The sequence below is a fragment of the Oncorhynchus nerka genome, linkage group LG17 (assembly GCF_034236695.1).
Source record: "Oncorhynchus nerka isolate Pitt River linkage group LG17, Oner_Uvic_2.0, whole genome shotgun sequence".
Lineage (NCBI taxonomy): Eukaryota > Metazoa > Chordata > Actinopteri > Salmoniformes > Salmonidae > Oncorhynchus > Oncorhynchus nerka.
Genome location: NC_088412.1, coordinates 21,622,982 through 21,637,906, shown reverse-complemented (window position 1 = coordinate 21,637,906; position 14,925 = coordinate 21,622,982).

Genomic DNA, 14,925 nt, shown 5'->3' with positions numbered 1-14,925 from the left:
CGAACACCTATCATTAAAACGGTATCGTGCTTTTAAAACTCACCTCACTGTGATAATCAATTTGAAGAAAGAAGTTCAACCGCAGGTAGATACTGAGTGGAAAACATGGCCGTTGTGGATGTTGTTTCGAAGGCTAACACAACAAAATGGACAGTGCTTTCTAAGGTGATAATTAATTCCAAACACAACCATATGCAACTTAGCTTATGCATACACAGATTTTTGAGCAAAAAAAACTAAATAAAAAATGATTGTGCCATTATACATTACATATGGCATATTACGTACTGCAGTAAAACATAAAACAACTGATTTAAGATGTCTTTGGTACATAATTGGTCTAGCCTATACTCCAAAATTAAACAAATTTGAGTAATTGACCTTGAGCAATGCTACACTCCAAACGTTCTATCCAGGAGTCTGGGAGAGAATGTATACCCCTAGGTCGATGCTATTGGTTCATTGATTGTGCAGGGCGGCTTACAGGTAGCCTACAATTACAGTGAATTTGTATTTGATTTTGAAAAGCCTAGTAATAGGGAATTTTCATAATTAATTGGGTGAAACTTTACCTTTAGCTATACAGAATATCTCACCACCATGCATTTCCAGCTCCTCTGCTCTCTCCTTTATTCCTTTCTTGAAGGGCTGTCAATGGTGTAGTTATATATGTTACTATAGATGTTCCCAAACAGATTTTACTTGGTTACCTAAATTAAACACTGGGTACCTGCAGGGACAGGGTTGGAGAGCCCATGGTGTCATACATAGTTTGGGCGGAATATAATCTGTTGTGCAGAGAGAGCATGCTCCTCAAACAGTGGTTGATGCATGGAGTGAAATGTGCTCTGATATGTATTTCTCAGCTGCTCATATTAAGCACAGCTCCACTATAAAACCGAAGTAGCCTACCAGGCATCATTGAAAACGGGCCGGCTGTAAAGCACGGCCTCCATTCGCTGATAGAGTCTCTTTTCCCCTGTCCCTGTTCCTACCCATTTGATAATGGGCCATTCTAAACAAAATGTATATATTAGTAAAGACAAGGTTACATTGAGAATAGTATGATGGGTGAAAATATGATCACTTGATGAGAGAACAGCATGTGCAGCCTGAGGCATGGAACAGAGCGCAAGCTTTGTTTGCGACTTTCTCAAATCATCAATAGCCTACAGTCGCATCATGCAGACCATATATCTTTTGATTTCTAAGACATTCTAAATCTAGCTATAGCACCTGTTTCAAATGATCTATTTTACAATCAACATTGCCACTTCATGTGCACTCGCTCCGGAATGGGAAAAATGTCCTTTCTATGTCCTTTCTAAGTTCAATTATATTCTTCTTACTATAAAATAATCTAATATAAAATAATGGCACAGGACTTAAAAGCATATCTTGTCAGCTAAATGAACAAGCCTACGGCCTATGGCCAGATTACATACAAAATATTCTGTTCTATTCTGTTCTTCTGAAATATATTTTCTTCATATCACAATAAATAATGTATTTATTGTGATGGTGTATATTAAATGTATTTATAATACTTTTTTTAAATGTAGATGTTCCAAAGGCACGCATCAGTGGCTTCTATGCAGCTTGTATGAGTGGAGGCCTGGAGATGCTAAATGTGTTTATGTTTGTTGACGGTCAATTACCGGAAGAGACCAGAACTCTTTTGCATGAATTTAACCGGCTGACAAAATTTCATGACCTCCACTGCCCTACTGTTATCCCCAGCTTTTACTTTCTGACTTCTAAATGAGATCTGTGCTTAGCAAATGTGTCTCATTTCGTCATTGTACAGTTCCTGCCATAAAATGATTCCCTGCTTAGTTCAATTTAAGTTGCTGCACGGAATAATTGATCTACCTATTAGTTCTACTTAGCAGCGCTGCACAGTACAAGCCTGGGCTTTAGTAGTCCACAAAGGCCACCTGTGTTTAATAGGTGACCTTTACCAGGCTTAGGCCGCCATTGATTTTCAGCAGGACTTATTTTATGAACTGGGTGTTCGGGACAGGGCTACAGATGAAGATGAAGTAAGAGGCTAAATCACTTTTCTTGACCCCCATTTTTTCTCTTTACTTTAAAATAAATATGTTCCCCCCACACTCTTGTGGCATCTTCTTTCAGAGAAGTGCTTTCTATGTAAAAGCAACCCAGATCAGGCCCAGTGAGGCAGAAGCAGAAGGCTGAGGCTGTATTATATTTGAGTGCGGAATGGACCTCTCTGTGACATGGCCTCTTGGTATTTGCAGTTTTGAAATACTGTTTAGAAGCCGAGAGTTGTGTGTTAGGGTTGAATTGCGAGTACCTGGTTACGGAGGTGTACCGGCCAAAACCTCTCCCGTTTTCTCACAGTAACTGTGAGAAAACGGTAAATTATAATAAATTATTTATATCAACAGCATGACTTGAAATGGAATTGTTAAATTATACAGTTGAAGTCGGAAGTTTACATACACCTCAGCCAAATACATTTAAACTCAGTTTTTCACAATTCCTAACATGTCTTAGTTCAGTTAGGATCACCACGTTATTTTAAGAATGTGAAATGTCCGAATAATAGTAGAGATTAAATTATTTATTTCAGTTTTTATTTCTTTCATCATATTCCCAGTGGGTCAGAAGTTTACATACACTCAATTAGTATTTAGTAGCATTGCGTTTAAATTGTTCAACTTGGGTCAAATGTTTCAGGTAGAATTCCACAAGCTTCCCACAATAAGTTGGGTGAATTTTGGCCCATTCCTCCAGACAGAGCTGGTGTAACTGAGTCAGCAGAGCACCCCCACAACATGATGCTGTCACCCCTGTGCTTCACGGTTGAGATGGTGTTCTTCAGCTTGCAAGCATCCCCATTTTTCCTCCAAACATAACGATGGTCATTACAGTTCTATTTTTGTTTCATCAGACCAGAGGACATTTCTCCAAAAAGAACGATCTTCGTCCCCATGTGCAGTTGCAAACCATAGTCTGTATTTTTTATGGCGTTTTTGGAGCCGTGGCTTCTTCCTTGCTGAGCGGCCTTTCAGGTATGTCGATATAGGACTCGTTTTACTGTGGATATTGATACTTTGTACCTGTTTCCTCCAGCATCTTCACAAGGTCCTTTGCTGTTGTTGTGTGATTGATTTGCACTTTTCACACCAAAGTACGTTCATCTCTAGGAGATAGAAAACTAGTTTTAATGACTCCAACCTAAGTGTATGTAAACTTCCGACTTCAACTGTATGTATGTCTAAATCTGGCTTCTCTACATCAATGCTCATGGTGGGGACAGACAGCACATCACATTATGGAGTGCATGTAGACCTATCATCTCATCCTGGTAACTGTTTTTCTGGTGACAGGTATGCCTACAGTTGTTTGTATTTCTATTGTTTGTATTATTGCAGCTGCAGAGTTTTAAAACAGGCTATGGTTGCTTTAAATCAGAGCTTGCGCGAGCACTCTTTCTCTCCATCAATTCCATTCAAATTGCATCCAAAATAGATAATCCTGTTCAAGATTGATCTACACTACATTACCAAAAGTATGTGGACACCTGCTCGTCTTACATCTCATTCCAAGATCATGGGCATTCATATAGACTTTGACCCCTCTTTGCTGCTATAACAGCCTCTACTCTTCTGGGAAGGCTTTCCAGTAGATGTTGGAACATTGCTGCAAGGACTTCCATTCAGCCACAAGAGCATTAGTGAGGTCAGGCGCTGATGTTGGGCGATTAGGCCTGGCTCGCAGTCGGCTCGCAGTCGGCGTTCCAATTCATCCCAAAAGGGGTTCAATGTGGTTGGGGTCAGGGCTCTGTGCAGGCCAGTCAAGTTCCTTCACACCGATCTCAACAAACTATTTCTGTATGGACGTCACGTTGTGCACGGGCTCATTGTCATGCTGAAACAGGAAAGGGCCTTCCCCAAACTGTTGCCACAAAGTTGGAAGCACAGAATCGTCTAGAATGTCATTGTATGCTATAGTGTTAAGATTTCCCTTCACTGGAACTAAGGAGCCTAGTCCGAACCATGAAAAACATCCCCAGACCATTATTCCTCCTCCACTAAACTTTACAGTTACCTCTATGCATTTGGGCAGGTAGCGTTCTCCTGGCATCCTCCAAACCCAGATTAGTCTGTTGGATTGACAGATGATGAAGCGTGATTCATCACTCCAGAGAACGTGTTTCCACTACTCCAGAGTCCAATGGAGGCGAGCTTTTCACCACTTCAGCCGACGCTTGGCATTGCGTATTGTGATCTTAGGCTGTGTGCGGCTGCTGGAAACCCATTTCATGAAGCTCCAGAAAAACAGTTATTGTGTTGACGTTGCTTTCAGAGGCAGTTTGGAACTCGGTAGTGAGTGTTGCAACCGAGGACAGATGTTTATATGCACTACACGGTTCAGCACTTGGCGATCCCGTTCTATGAGCTTCTGTGGCCTACCACTTCCCAGCTGAGCCGTTGTTGCTCCTAGACGTGTCCATTTCACAATAACAGCACATACAGTTGACCGGGGCAGCGGTAGCGGGGCAGAAATTTGACGAACTGACTTGTTGGGAAGGTGGCATACTATGAAAGTGCCACGTTGAAAGTCACCGAGCTCTTCAGTAAGGCCATTCTACTGCCAATGTTTGTCAATGGAGATTGCATGGCTGTGTGCTCGTATTTTACACACCTGTCAGCAACAGAAGTGGCAGTTATAGCCGAACCCACTAATTTGAAGGGGTGTCCACATACTTTTGTGCATACAGTTGAAGTCAGAAGTTTACATGCACTTAGGTTGGAATCATTAAAACTAGTTTTTTTCAACCCCTCCACACATTTCTTGTTAACAAACTATAGTTTTGGCAAGTAATTTAATCCCTGTTAATGAGCATTTCACCTTTGCCAAGATAATCCATCCACCTGACAGAATTTGGCATGTCAAGAAGCTGATTAAACAGCATGATCATTACGAGGTGCAGCATTTGCTGGGGACAATAAAAGGCCACTCTAATATGTGCAGTTTTGTCATACAACACAATGCCACAGCTGTCTCAAGTTTTGAGGGATCGTGCAATTGGCATGCTGACTGCAGGAATGTACACCAGAGCTGTTGCCAGAGAATGTTATGTTCATTTCTCTACCATAAGCCACCTCCAACGTCATTTTATAGAATTTGGCAGTACATCCAACTGGCCTCACAACCGCAGACCACGTGTAACCATGTCAGCCCAGGGCCTCCACATCCGGCTTCATCACCTTCAGCTGATACTGAGGAGTATTTCTGTCTGTAATAAAGCCCTTTTTTGAGGAAAAACCCATTCTGGATGGCTGGGCCTTTCTCCCCAGTGGGTGATATCCATAGATATCACCCACTGCGCCCCTGCCCAGTCATGTGATAACCATAGATTAGGATAAAAAAAATATATATATTATATTGACAGATTTTCTTTATATGAACTGTAACTCGTAAAATTGCTGAAATTGTTGCATGTTGCGTTTATATTTTTGTTCAGTGTATATACTATATACAGTCCCAGTGAAAGGTTTGGACACCTACACACACATTCAAGTTTATTTTGTGTTTTTACTAGAATAATAGTGAAGACATCAAAACTATGAAATAACACATATGGAATCAGGTAGTAACCAAAAAAGTGTAAAATAAATCAAAATATATTTTTGATTTTTGATTCTTTGCCTTAATGACAGCTTTGAACTCTCTTGACTTTCTCTCAACCAACTTCATGAGGAATTATTTTCCAACAGTCTTGAAGGAGTTCCCACATATGCTGAGCACTTGCTTTTCCTTCATTCTGCGGTCCAACTCATCCCAAACCACCTCAATTGGGTTGCGGTTGGGTGATTGTGGAGGCCAGGTCATCTGATGCAGTACTCCATTACTCTCCTTGGTCAAATAGCTCTTACACAGCCTGCAGGTGTGTTTTGGGTCATTGTCCTGTTGAAAAATAAATGGTAGTCCCACTAGATGGGATGGCGCAGACCAGATGGGATGGCGTATCGCTGCAGAATCCTGTGGTAGCCATGCTGATTAAGTGTCCATTGAATTGTCCATAAGTCACTGAGAGTGTCACCAGCAAAACACCCCCACACCATCACACCCCCTCCTCCATGCTTCACAGTGGGAACCACACATGCATGAGATCATCCGTTCACCTGCTCTGCGTCTCACAAAACCAAAAATCTCAAATTTTGACTCATCATACCAAATGACAGATTTCCACCGGTCTAATGTTTATTGCTTGTGTTTCTTGGCCCAAGCAAGTCTCTTCTTATTTTTGGTTTCCTTTAGTAGTGTTTTCTTTGCAGCAATTCAACCTTTTAGGCCTGATTCACGCAGTCTCCTCTGAACAGCTGATGTTGAGGTGTGTCTGTTGCTTGAACTCTATGAAGCATTATTTGGGTTGCATTTTCTGAGACTGGTAACTCTAATGAACTTAACCTCTGCAGCAGAGGTAACTCAGGGTCTTCCTTTCCTGTGGTGGTCCTCAAGAGAGCCAGTTCCATCATAGCGTTGATGGTTTTTGCGACTGCGCTTGTTGAAACTTTCAAAGTTCTTGTCATTTTCTGCATTGACTGACCTTCATGTCTTAAAGTAATGATTGACTGTCATTTCTCTTTGCTTATTCGAGCTGTTCTTGCCATAATATGGACTTGGTATTTTACCAAATCTTCTGTATACCACCCCTATCTTGTCACAACTGATTGGCTCAAACGCATTAAGAAGGAAAGAAATTCCACAAATTAACTTTTAAGGCACACCTTTTAATTGAAATGCATTCCAGGTGATTACGTCATGAAGCTCGTTGAGAGAATGCCAAGAGTGTGCAAAGCTGTCATCAAGGCAAAGAGTGGCTATTTTGAAGAATCTGAAATATAAAATATATTTTGATTGTTTAACTCTTTTTTGGTTACTACATGATTCCATATGTGTTATTTCATAGTTTTGGTGTCTTCACTATTATTCTACCGTGTAGAAAATAGTAAAAAATAAAGAAAAGCCCTTGAATGAGTAGGTTTGTCCAAACTTTTGACTAGTACTGTATGTCCTAGCTTACCTATTTTAGGTCATAGACTCAATGCAGTATTAGCCTTATATTTAGCTAATGAATGATGGGTTATCTATAATAAGCTTCTAACTTATAGCCTCTGTCTCTTGCGCAATACGCACATACCTGTGCTCAGCTGATCTCTCCTTATAAAACACACCAAAAAAATTGCATTTTTTTTATATCAATTAACTATTGAAAAGAGGGATGCAAGCTCTTGTTAGCTGAATGTTAAATACAGCAGCCAATAGATCTCCCGGGTAGTTTGATAGAAGAGCGAACACGCGATGGCAGTAGGCTATAGCAGTTATTTATTCAGACCCATAACCGTTCAATCTTTGTGAAGAGAAGTGATAGCCGTCTGCGTCTAATTATAGTCCTATATTATTTAAGCATTAGAATGACTTATTTCATTTAACAGTTGAAAGCGAGGAAGGAATGAAGCAACAATACAGAGAGAAAGAGGAGGTAGTCTAATAGCATCAAGGGAAATATTGCTGAATGGTATATATGCGTCAGCCTACTAAATATACAAATAGGCCCTATTATATTTCAAAATGTAATCAAATTCGCTAGCCTTTACTTGTAACTTTGTAGGCCGCATGTGCTGCAACAGAATCGCAGGTGCTGAATTCCAGTCCATGTCATACAGCATAATACATTACGGTACAGTAATACAGTTCACACTAAATAAGATTAGCATACTGGATTAATTTACCCAAGAGATCATATAGCTAGCTACATCTATGGGCTTTTATGTTTCTCTGTTGTGCGTAAAGTGCAGTTGCCTATATATCATATATGTAGCCTATTGGATAATGGCACATTCATTGTGGCTTTTTGGGGCTTGGGCTCATAAAATGTCTTTAATGCAGGGCTCATAAAATTTATTTAATATATGGCTCATCAGATTCAGGTAGCATCTATTATATTTCTATTATTTTCTATTTCTATTATAGCACTAATCAAATCCAGACATAGGCCTTTACATGCTTTTGAATGACACTTCTGGTTTTGGCAGGAAATACCAGGTCCCCCTGGAGAAAATAGATATTTTCTGTGGATTGAACATTTGTAAAATACCAGGAAAATATTCAACTCTATAGTGTGTGGACAGACTATTAGCTGTCCATTGAGCTGTCCTCACACAACCCAGAAAAACATTGCTGACCCATAAAACGAGGGCAGAGACACAAAGCCTTAGCTCCAGGGTCAAGGAGATAGAGAGGGAGGAGGAGGATGAGCAGTGTCACAAGGTGGGAGTTCAGGGAGAGTGCAGAGCAGCCACGAGAGTGCAGAGCAGCCAGGAGAGTGCAGAGCAGCCAGGAGAGTGTAGAGCAGCGCAGAGCAGCCAGGAGAGTGCAGAGCAGCCAGGAGAGTGCAGAGCAGCCAGGAGAGTGCAGAGCAGCCAGGAGAGTGCAGAGCAGCCAGGAGAGTGCAGAGCAGCCAGGAGAGTGCAGAGCAGCCAGGAGAGTGCAGAGCAGCCAGGAGAGTGCAGAGCAGCCAGGACTCAGGAGAGTGCAGAGCAGCCAGGAGAGTGCAGAGCAGCCAGGAGACTGCAGAGCAGCCAGGAGAGTGCAGAGCAGCCAGGAGAGTGCAGAGCAGCCAGGAGAGTGCAGAGCAGCCAGGAGGGTGCAGAGCAGCCAGGAGAGTGCAGAGCAGCCAGGAGAGTGCAGAGCAGCCAGGAGGGTGCAGAGCAGCCAGGAGAGTGCAGAGCAGCCAGGAGAGTGCAGAGCAGCCAGGAGACTGCAGAGCAGCCAGGAGAGTGCAGAGCAGCCAGGAGAGTGCAGAGCAGCCAGGAGAGTGTTTCCCCTTACGTTGGTCGTATATCAATGTTGACTATAAAACACATATTTCCTTTTAATAGTCAGTCATGAATAAATGCATGCATACAAATGTTTCCTGGTGGCAGGAGGTGTTTGGAGCAGGTTAGGTCAGAGGCTGTCAGCGGAGAAAGGGAGGAGAGGAGGAGAGAGAGGGGCGGCTGCCACTCCGTTAGTGGACTCAAGACGGGCACTCTAATTGCCTGTGCTAGAACACTTTGCTCAACATGGTGGGGGTTAAATCTGAGTCCCCCACTCAGTAGAAGGCAACACTCATGCACTCACACTAGGGATGTAACGATTCACTGATACGCATTGGTCCCCTGTTCAAATGTTTAAATGTCAACTGCACTTCCTGTTTTGGCCTCGTTTTTCATCAATGCTCATTAAAAAATGCTAGCGGCTGTGACAGAAGGCAAACAATAGTTGTCTTGGGGGTGTGGTTTGATGTGTGTGTTTCTTGGGTGTGTCATTGCCATAGAATCACAACAAATAAGGGCAGTAGTGAGTACAGCGAGGTAAGCGTTTCTATGGAGAGAACAAGGTTTCGAAGTTGAGGACTTCTCCCTTCCTGACTGACTCGCCATCTCAAGATAGTCAGCTAATTCAGTTCTATGTGTAGGTAAAGCCTGTGCTGACCTTGTGTTTAGCCAAGCTGACAGCAGCTAGCTAGCATTGCTTGGTGATAGCTGAAGCTGGCTATCCAATCTAGCGGATATTCCTCTGTCAAATCAGTTATGGTAAGATAGCAAGAGCCAGTGACTGGAATGTCTTTCTTAAGACACTCGTTCTGCAACCCCTTCCTACGAAAGTAGCTTGCAACTTAGTTTCGACATGTAAATACATGTTACTGTGGAAACAATATCAACAACTATGAGTTGAATGCCCGCGGTCTTCAGTCAGTTCAGCTGTCCTACAACACAATATTCTATAACTGACTAGTTTTGTCTCGTCACGCTTCTCGTACTGAGTAGCCTACAGTGCTGAACTTATGTAGATCTTCTAAACAGTGTTTTGATAACTTTCAAGTGTAACAGTTCCATGTAGAATAGACCATCCTACACATAATACTGTGGAAGCAGTGTTCTGCTAATATAACAATGTGCAAATATTAGACTTTTATTGTCCTTCACAGCCGATACAGATACTGTACCTATCAAAACATTTTCTGGTGGTGCTGGGGCTGCCTTGCCAAACATGTAGTCATACCTTTCTGTATGGTGTCCCATATCCCCCACTCTCATTGATAGTACTGTACCATTCGATTTAATAATAACAAACGATGCTGACAAGTAATAGATGTGTCTTGCATAATTGTATTGCTGAGTGCAAGGTCTCTCTTCATTCAGAGACATCAGCATCAAGCCCTTTTGTCAGTCTGGACTCCATCACATCATCTTGGAAGTCTCCCAAGTGCTGACTCCATACAGGTATCTGTGAACACATACACACATTGTCACTGTTCTATTACCAATTGCATTTAGAATAGATAATATCCGACACACAAACTGATACTATGTTGAAGTTTGTTAATTCTGTATTCCCCACTGACGACTGTTGGTGAGCAGGCAAGGGGTGAGGCTGGAGGTGATGTCTTTGCCAGAGCCCCATTGATGGGTAGCGTAGATCAGCTCCTGGCCCCTCATCAAAGATATTGGTCTGTCACACATAAACACACACAAACACACTCACACAGACACACACACACCAAGCACTGATTATATTATACATGGTGGTTATCATTAGCCTGGTGGAACCAATCTGATCACTGCTTTCACCTTTCTATTTCACTTCAGATATCATCAAATGTGAAGTGAAATAAACTGCTCAAAAAAATAAAGGGAACACTTAAACAACACAATGTAACTCCAAGTTAATCACACTTCTGTGAAATCAAACTGTCCACTTAGGAAGCAACACTGATTGACATGCTGTTGTGCAAATGGAATAGACAACAGGTGGAAATTATAGGTCATTAGCAAGACACCCCCAATAAAGGAGTGGTTCTGCAGGTGGTGACCACAGACCACTTCTCAGTTCCTATGCTTCCTGGCTGATGTTTTGGTCACTTTTGAATGCTGGCGGTGCTTTCACTCTAGTGGTAGCATGAGACGGAGTCTACAACCCACACAAGTGGCTCAGGTAGTGCAGCTCATCCAGGATGGACCATCAATGCGAGCTGTGGCAAGAAGGTTTGCTGTGTCTGTAAGCGTAGTGTCCAGAGCATGGAGGCGCTACCAGGAGACAGGCCAGTACATCAGGAGACGTGGAGGAGGCCATAGGAGGGCAACAACCCAGGAGCAGGACCGCTACCTCCACCTTTGTGCAAGGAGGAGCACTGCCAGAACCCTGCAAAATGACCTCCAGCAGGCCACAAATGTGCATGTGTCTGCTCAAACGGTCAGAAACAGACTCCATGAGGGTGGTATGAGTGCCCGACGTCCACAGGTGGGGGTTGTGCTTACAGCCCAACACCGTGCAGGACGTTTGGCATTCGCCAGAGAACACCAAGATTGGCAAATTCGCCACTGGCGTCCTGTGCTCTTCACAGATGAAAGCAGGTTCACACTGAGCACCTGTGACAGACGTGACAGAGTCTGGAGACGCCGTGGAGAACGTTCTGCTGCCTGCAACATCCATGCATGACCGGTTTGGCGGTGGGTCAGTCATGGTGTGGGGTGGCATTTCTTTGGGGGGCTGCACAGCCCTCCATGTGCTCGCCAGAGGTAGTCTGACTGCCATTAGGTACCGAGATGAGATCCTCAGACCCCTTGTGAGACCATATGCTGGTGCAGTTGATCCTGGGTTCCTCCTAATGCAAGACAATGCTAGACCTCATGTGGCTGGAGTGTGTCAGCAGTTCCTTCAAGAGGAAGGCATTGATGCAATGGACTGTTCCGCCCGTTCCCCAGACCTGAATCCAATTGAGCACATCTGGGACATCATGTCTCGCTCCATCCAACGCCACGTTGCACCACAGACTGTCCAGGAGTTGGCGGATGCTTTAGTCCAGGTCTGGGAGGAGATCCCTCAGGAGACCATCCGCCACCTCATCAGGAGCATGCCCAGGCGTTGTAGGGAGGTCATACAGGCACGTGGAGGCCACACACACAACTGAGACTCATTTTGACTTGTTTTAAGGACATTACATCAAAGTTGGATCAGCCTGTAGTGTGGTTTTCCACTTTAATTTTGAGTGTGACTCCAAATCCAGACCTCCATGGGTTGATAAATTAGATTTCAATTGATAATTTTTGTGTGATTTAGTTGTCAGCACATTCAACTATGTAAAGAAAAAAGTATTTAAATAGAATATTTCATTCATTCAGATGTAGGATGTGTTATTTTAGTGTTCCCTTTATTTTTTGGAGCAGTTACAATGGTAAACACAGCAATCAGGCTGGTCCCACCAGGCTAGGTTATTCCCTAGACATTATATGCATCTAAGAAGTAAAAAATAAGCAACAAATAATGTCAGTTGACATAAATGATGTTTCACAATTGGGTTATCAAATGTATCAATGAAAATGGTTACCTTCTGAACTTTCCAACATGTGGCTTGCCAACATTCAAAGGAATGCACACAGCGAGGCCATGTTTGCATGATACTGATGAGGGCCCCATTGCTGGTCTTCTCTATTCTGCATGTTCAGATGCAAACTGGACATCTCTCAAACAACTGCAGCAGGCAATCTTATGAGGTGGTGTTGACTGGGAGGGCCTGTGACAGGCTGATATAATAGACATTCAAGTGGTATATTGCAATTTGTTCTAAAGAAAAGACAAAGCCTTTTGACTCTACTAGTTACTTTGCTAGGGAATTAGACTACTAGTTTATCAAGCCGGTATTTTTTAATATAACCTTTTATATTATACATAACAGACATTACCTGTCGTTGTTGATTAAGCCATGTGTGTCATCAGGGCAGTAAGATTGACTGACTCTATTAGCCAATGTTTTTATTCTATTTTATCTCTGATAAGCTACCCAGGACAGCGCTAAGAATAGTCCATATTACTATATGTAGCCTTAGAGATTATGTTTATGAAACATGCTAACATCGGACAACATTCATATGCTGGCCATCTCTGAAACTCACTTAGATAATTAATTTGATGATACAGCAGTAGCAATACAAGGATATAACATCTACATAAAAAACAGTAATGCCTATGGGGAGAGGTTTTGCTGTATTTTCCGACAAGATAGAACTGCCAAAGGGGGAGTTGCAATCTACTGCAGAGATAGTCTGCAGAGTTCTGTCCTACCATCCAGGTCTGTGCCCAAACAATTTAAGTTTCTGCTTCTAAAAATCCACTTTTCCAGAAACAAGTCTCTCACCGTTGCCGCTTGCTATAGACCACCCTCTGCCCCCAGCTCTGCCCTGAACACCATATGTGAATTGATTGGCCCCCATCTATCTTCAGAGCTCGTACTGTTAGGTGACCTAAACTGGGACATGCTTAACACCCTAAACATCCTAAAATCTAAACTAGATGCCTCAATCTCACACAAATGATCAATGAACCTACCAGGTACAACCCCAAATCTGTAAACACGGGCACCCTCATAGATATCATTCTGACCAACCTGCCCTCTAAATACACCTCTGCTGTCTTCAACCAGGATCTCAGCGATCACTGCCTCATTGCCTGCGTCTGTAATGGGTCTGCGGTCAAATGACCACCTCTCATCACTTTCAAACGCTCCCTAAAACACTTCAGCGAGCAGGCCTTTCTAATCCACCTGGCCTGGGTATCCTGGAAGGATATTGATCTCATTCCGTCAGTAGAGAATGCCTGGTTATTCTTTAAAAGTGCTTTCCTCACCATCTTAAATAAGCATGCCCCATTCAAAAATAGTCTCCAACACTCTACTCAGCAAATTGAAAGCAGTCTATCACAGTGCCATCCGTTTTTTCACCAAAGCCCCACCACTGCGACCTGTATGCTCTCGTTGGCTGGCCCTCACTTCACATTCGTCACCAAACCCACTGGCTCCAGGTCATCTATAAGTCTCTGCTAGGTAAAGCTCCACCTTATCTCACCTTACTGGTCACCATAGCAGCACCCACCCGTAGCACACTCTCCAGCAGGTATATTTCACTGGTCACCCCCAAAGCCTATTCCTAAATTGCAAAAATCACTGAAGCTGGAGACTCATATCTCCCTCACTAATTTTAAACATCCGCTGTCAAAGTAGCTCATAGATCACTGCACCTGTACACAGCCCATCTGTAAATAGCCCATCCAACTACCTCATCCCCATATTGTTATTTATTTTTTTGCTCCTTTGCAACCCAGTATCTCTACTTGCACATCCATCTTCTGCACATCTATCACTCCAGTGTTTAATTGCTAAATTGTAATTACTTTGCCACTACGGCCTATTTATTGCCTTACCTTCCTCATCTTACCTCATTTGCACACACTGTATATAGATTTTTTTCTATTGTGTTATTGACTGTACGTTTGTTTATTCCATGTGTAACTCTGTGTTGTTGTTTTTGTCGCACTGCTTTGCTTAATCCTGGCCAGGTCGCAGTTGTAAATGAGAACTAAAGCCTCTTCTTTTGGGGTGCTGCTATAGGCCACAAAGTGCTTAACATTAATTATCTGTATAATATGTGTGCAATGCTTGATAATGTGTGTGTTGTTAATGAAGATATCTATTTTCTGGGAGGCCTGAACAATGACGGGTTAGTTACTATGTAAGCTTCTAAAGCCAGGTGTACACTACATGACGTTCAAAATCCTAACATTGCTAAACATCACACATTAAACAACCATCTTTCCTGCAATTTGTTGGTCTTGCCAACGTAGTGGTTCACACACTAAATCATGTGGTAGAGACATGGGGTCCCACACTACAAGATTCTTCACTTGGTCTTGAGGATTGTCGATACAACGCTGTCTCGCAAGAACAATAATGTGATTCGATTTAAAGTCCTGCGGCTCAAAGCAGCCTCAAATGTTTTCAGTCAGACATTCACACTTGCCATACAGAGTTGAAATATCTAGCCAACATTTTGAATTGAATAACATTGCTTG